The 6,222-nt window shown below is 35.6% G+C and overlaps 1 protein-coding gene across 2 annotated transcripts in view; it reads right to left on the reverse strand.

Moving 5' to 3' along the window:
- The window catches only part of UVRAG (UV radiation resistance associated), a 263,690-nt gene that overhangs the window by 245,444 nt on the left and 12,024 nt on the right, over positions 1 to 6,222 (reverse strand). The window lies entirely within an intron of this gene.

Here is a 6,222-nt window from a genome sequence, read left to right on the forward strand (position 1 = left end):
AAGATGTACAGTTAACCCTTGAACCATGGAAAGGGTTAGGGGCACCCACACATCCTACCCCCGGTGCAGTGGAAAATCCACGTATAACTTTTGACACAAAAACTTAACTACTAGTAGCCTACTGCTGACCAGAAGCCTTATAGATAATATAACCAGCTGACTAACACATCTTTTGTATGTTATATGTATTATATGTTGCATTCTTACAATAATGTAGGCTAGAGAAAACAAAATGTTATTATGAAAATCATAAGGAAGAGAACATACATTTACAATACTATATTAGATTTACCGATACCATAAGTTTACACCATCTGTTTACCAGCTGAATCATCTGTCTATAACTATATCAATACTGTCTTATATGATACAAAACACTGAAGATGTCATACATATTACTAACACTAGACATCAAAAAATGAAAAGATAATGTGAAACAGAAATTCAATTTATTTACAAGTATAACAATTCACACATTAAAAATGAAAAAGCAGCAATATGACTGCCTAGTGTAATCGATACAATTGCTTTATGGTAGTAAGGAAATCTCCAAAAATTTTTCCAATGTATTTATTGAAAAAAAATCCACATATAAGTGGACCCGCACAGTTCAAATCTGTGTTGTTCAAGGGTCAACTGTATAATCACACTCATAATTAAAGATATACACACCAAAACAGACATTCTGCCTTGTGGCAGACTGCAGTTTCCAAAGAATGGCCACATCAATAAATACATCCCGTTCCACGTGCTCTCTTACAATGTGAGGTTGCCACTCCTCCATTACCAAGTGGGGTCTATGTTCCCTCCCCCTTAAATTTGAGCAGGCCTATGACTATGGCAGGAATGACGCTATGTGACTTCTAAAGCTAAATCATAAAATCACCCAGTCCTCTTATAGGATTCTGTTTCTTGGAATACAGTCAACCTACTGTGAGGATGCCAAGCAGCCAGATGGAAAGGGCTGCGTGGGTGTTCTCCACAGCCCCAGCTGAGATCTCAGCTAAAACCAGACATATGACCATTTCAGCACCCAGCCTTTGAGAAGCCAGATATGGCATCAAGTAAAGCACAGGCAAGTTGCTCCCACCAAGCCCAAACCAAACTGCATATTTGTGAGCAAAATAAATAATGATGTTTTAAAGCCACTAAGAAAATGAAGGGCCCTCTCTGATTAAAAGAGTCAAACTATTTTATTCTCTGTCAGGCTTGATATAAGTACAGAAAACAATGTTGGGAGATATAAAATGGTCCAATTTGAAGGGGGAGAATTTTAAACTGCATATAATATTTAACCAAGCAATTCCACAAGTTACAAAATGTGTGCAAGTATGTTTATTCTGATATTGACTATAAAAGCAAAAACTAACCACTCTAACTGTGGTACATTCGTACAGTGGAAAACCATATAACCATTAAAAAAACAAAGTGCCAATTTAGAATATAAACAAAAAAGCAAGAAATTTTAAATGTTCATTTATAGTAATATCACCATATATCTTGATTAATGTAGATCAAGGGTTGGCCAACTTTTTCTGTAAAGGGTCAAAGAGTAAATATTTTAAGCTTTTCAGGGCATATCCAGTCTCTGCCTATTCTTGAGGTTGATTTGTTTGTTTGCTTAACAATGTAAAAACCTTTCTTAGCTCATCAGTTGTTACAAAAAACAGTGATTATTGGCCATAGTCTGTTAACCCCTAATGTAGATAATCACAGATATTATGAGATAATTTTTTAAGTGGCATTTGGTTTGGAAATGTAGTCAAACTTCTGGACATCTCCCTGCTTTCCTAGTCTTTTGTTTTCAGGTCAGGCATTTATTCTTAGTCTGGGACCAGGCAAAATGGCATAGAAGCATTCAGGCCAAGGTTGTTTCAGGTAAACTCAGATTACTGGTACTTTGGTATACCTTTTTGAGGGACAACAAAAGCAAACCTGGGAGAAAATTAAATTTTCACAGAAGGTAAAAATGTTGAATTACTCAATCAAAAATTTAAGCTTAATAAATTAGGTCAATCTTTCAAAATATATATATATACACAAAAGCCCCTTCTATATTATAGCACTATCAATCACCCGTTTTTTCTAATCTTTTGAAACCACCTGAAAGACTCACCGTGAAAAGTATTGAAAGAACACAAAAGTTCTTTAAAACTAGCACTTGATCCCCTGGCTATAAGCAAATGGTGCCAACAGCCAATGTAACAGATTTACACAAACAACCTACCATCTCTAATCTCTCATAAAATACTTTATAACACCTATCCCCCTACTAGCTTTCTCTGACACAAATTACACAATCTTGGAACTAAAGCCTTTATTTTGACATTAACTCTGCTCTCAAATCAGTCCTAGAATTTAATTCAGTCATTTACTAAACACTACTAAATTATAAAGCAGACTTCTCCACAGGAAAAAAAAATTCTCTAAACTTTCTACTTTTCTTATATATTTTGGCTCAGGGTTTTTTGGGTTTGTTTGTTTGTTTGTTTGTTTTATCTCTACCCTACTCACCCCAATCTTTGTGGAAGGTCCAAACCTGCCTTTTCTTCTCCAAGTTTCCTCTGAGTAGTATTGCTCTAAGGAAGCAGTCCATTGTAGTGATAGATCCAGTACTATCCTCTGCATGTGTTTCTCATCCTCCCTCTCTTGGTTCCCTTCTCTTTTCCATTTTATCATGCTGGTATTTCCTTCAGACTGCTAGGAATTGTATGTAATCTTACTAAAATACTGGAGTTTGTGCACACAAAAAGGTAAATTTGAGGCAAATATGTATATATATCCAGCAGTATAATTTCAATGAGCGTTTATTATAGCACTGTTATTTTGGAACTATAAGGCCAAAAAAAGAAAGACATAGAATCACGCAGGATGACCTGACTGATAAAAATTGGAAGACAGAAGAGAGTTATCAGTAGTCCAAGTGTTAAGAGTAATATCATGCCTGTAATTAGCGTCAAAATAATTGGGTGAGGGAGGACAAGTAGGTAGGTGTATAGACAGAATAAGACCTGCCATGAGGTGACAGTTATTGAAGCTGGGTAACAGGTACCTGAGAGTTCATCATATCCCTCCCTGAGTTTGTCATGTGCTGATGAGTACTACTCTTAGTCTACACAAAAAAAGTAAGGCTACAGCAGGCATACCCTGCTGTAGCCTGTACGTATATATAGGTTGCATATAAATACTACACCATTTTATATAAGGGACTTGAGCATCTGAGGATGGTGGTATTGGGGGATCCTGGAACCAATCTCCCACAACTATATACATTTTAATATACATACTTCATTATTCATTGAAATGTCCATAATAAAAAAAATGTTTTAAAGTAATATGAATAGGAACAGAAGGAAAAATAAGACCATATAGGAGCCTGGAGAAAAAGTGGACTTAATGGGGGCTAAATAGATAATGAATATGGTTGAGGATGAAGAGAAGACTGATAAAAGAGATAAAGGAGTCAAAGGACCTCTAAGGAAATAAGAACTAATCAATAAAGATGTTAGGGCAATAGAGTAGCCATTGGAAAAAGGAAGAAATGAAACATATATACGTAGGAAACATACCCTGTACTTATATCAAATTCTAGATGGCTTAAAGATATTTAAATGTAAATAATTAAAGCATAAAAGTACTAAAAGAAACCATGAAGAATTATTTTATTACCTCAAAGATCTAAGAATGACATAAAACTCAGAAGTTATTAAAGAAAAAAATTAATAAATTTTACCACACAAAATGTTTTTAAATTATGCATGGCAAAAACTATCCTATGCAATGTCAAAGGAAAAAACTAACAAAAAAATGTCACATAATAGAGACATTAAAACATAAAGAGTTCCTAGAGATCAATAAAAAAATGTTCAACAATCCAACAGGAAAAAAATGGCAAAGAATATTAACAGATAATCCACAGAAACAGAAATACAAATAGTGCTCAAACATGAAAAGATTCTCAACCTCGCTCATAAGAGAAATGCAAATTAAAACTAAAGTTGACATAAACTAAAGTCTGAACATATTCAGAGGCAAGGTAGTGCCAAATCAGGCGCTTTGCTGAAAAGAGTATAACTGTTTACCTGTACAGATGGCAATCTGGAAATATCTACCAAAATTACAAACACACATATTCTTTGACTCAGAAATTCCACTTATGCATCTGTGTTAAAAATATACTTGCAGATATGCAATACACTTGTTTATATTACAGTATAATACACTTGTTTACATTAGCAAAAAACTTGAAATAAGTTAAATGTCCATCAATAGGGGACTAGCTAAATTATGGCATATCCTACAGTGGAATGGCCTTAAAGAGTAAATGATGTGGCAGCCCTTTGAGACTGATATGGTACAATCTGTAAGACATACTATTTGTTTTTTAAAAAAGTAAAAAGTTTATAAAGTCAGTACATTTTACAAGTTATTTGTGTTTCATACGGGGAAAAGAATATAATTATGTAATTATTAGAGATGCATAAAATATAATTGCCTCAAGGAAGGGAAAATGGGTATTTTGGGCAGAAAGTGGTATGGAGACTGACTCTTCACTGTATCCCTTATGTAACTTGAAAATGTTCCACACGAATATATTATCTATTTTTAAAAATAAAACTAATTTATATTTTTAAAGAACAAATGGTAACCAACCTTTAAGCAGGGGCATCTGTGATGGTCATTACTAGAATCACTGTGACATAGTGGTAAGACCTTAAACTAGAGTAAATAATCCTGAACTCCAGAGTGGTTCCATCACTCACTAGTGAACAAATCACTTAACTCTCTCTGAGCCTGTTTCCCCTTCCATAAAATGGAGATATTTCCTGCATGCCTGTTGGTTATTTTAGGATGAAATGAAATAATAGATATACAAGCTCTCTGAAAAATTGTAAAGGACTTTATAAAGCATTAACAGAAATAGAGATGTCAAGAAAGGAAGTGGTTATCAGAGTAAGATGATGAATTGGTTTAGGCATTTCTAATTTGAAGAGAAAAGACAGATTTAGAATTCATTTATCTAAATAGAGGTGATAAAATCACAAGACATAACAGATTCCCAGAGGACATACATTCAATAAATAGAATTATAGAACTGCAGGATTGGAAAAGTTCCTGAAGGTCACTGAAGCCTTTGCTTTTCAGTATTTCCCGGGAACTTGTTGGAAATAGACTCTTGGGTCCTCCACAGACCTACTCAATCAGAATCTATATTTTAACAAGATTCCCTAAGTAATTTGTATGTACATTTTAAGTTTAAAAAGCACTAATCTAAACCATTTTACTCACTTTTCAGATACTAAAATTGAAGCCCTAAGTAAAAGGACTTATCCATGTTCACACTGTTAATATATAGCAAAATCAAGATCTGGACCCAGGCCTGATATCCTGGACTGTGTATGTACATGCGTCTACACCATGTAACGGCTTCTCAGTACCCTATTTCAAAACCTCTGAGACATCTTTGCCTGGCCGATGTCCCTTACCCCAACCCCATTTCTAATCGGACATCTAGCCAATCAATTCTTTCTTCACAATATCTCTGGCATATGTGTCTTCTTTACCATATCCCTCATTCATTGCCCTAAAACTCCTGCTGCTCTTTATACTATGAAAAACTAGCTTCCTTCTCCTATGGATGTATCAACTTTCTCTTGTGCAAACAAGAGCTCAAGACATTAAATGTTAACATACTGATTTCAGGCAGAATCTATGTTTGAAACCTACCAAAACAAGCAAACTACAACTTAGTAAATCTAACCCAAAATCTTCATGTCTTCGTTTCCATTATTTCAATAAAATTAAAAGCCCTGGCTCCATAGAGTAGTGGTTAGCACGTCTGCTTTACAGAGGATCCTGGGTTCACACCCCAAGTAGAGCCACGGACCATACCTCAGGTGGGGCAGGCCCTGGATGAGCCAGGCCCTGGGTGCAAGCCAGGCCCCGGATGCATGCTGGGTGCATGCCATGAGCACGTGGGAGGAGACGTCCCGCCTTCAGAGATTCAGTTCTTACAAGGAGATGGCAACATCTACAGGTCAGAGGTGAAAGCGGCGGGGGGGTGGGGGGCACACTGGGGATTAATTAAAAAAAAAGAAAAAAAGCCCTGGTCTCTGTCCCATTTCCACTTCTGCACCAAGAAGTTTTGATTTTTTTTTAGAGCAAATAATATGGGAAGACTTTTACAGATGCTCAGCCACAAGAGGAATAGAAAGACAGAAC

Source organism: Pteropus vampyrus, unplaced genomic scaffold (assembly GCF_000151845.1).
Source record: "Pteropus vampyrus isolate Shadow unplaced genomic scaffold, Pvam_2.0 Scaffold141, whole genome shotgun sequence".
In the NCBI taxonomy this organism is placed as follows: Eukaryota; Metazoa; Chordata; class Mammalia; order Chiroptera; family Pteropodidae; genus Pteropus; species Pteropus vampyrus.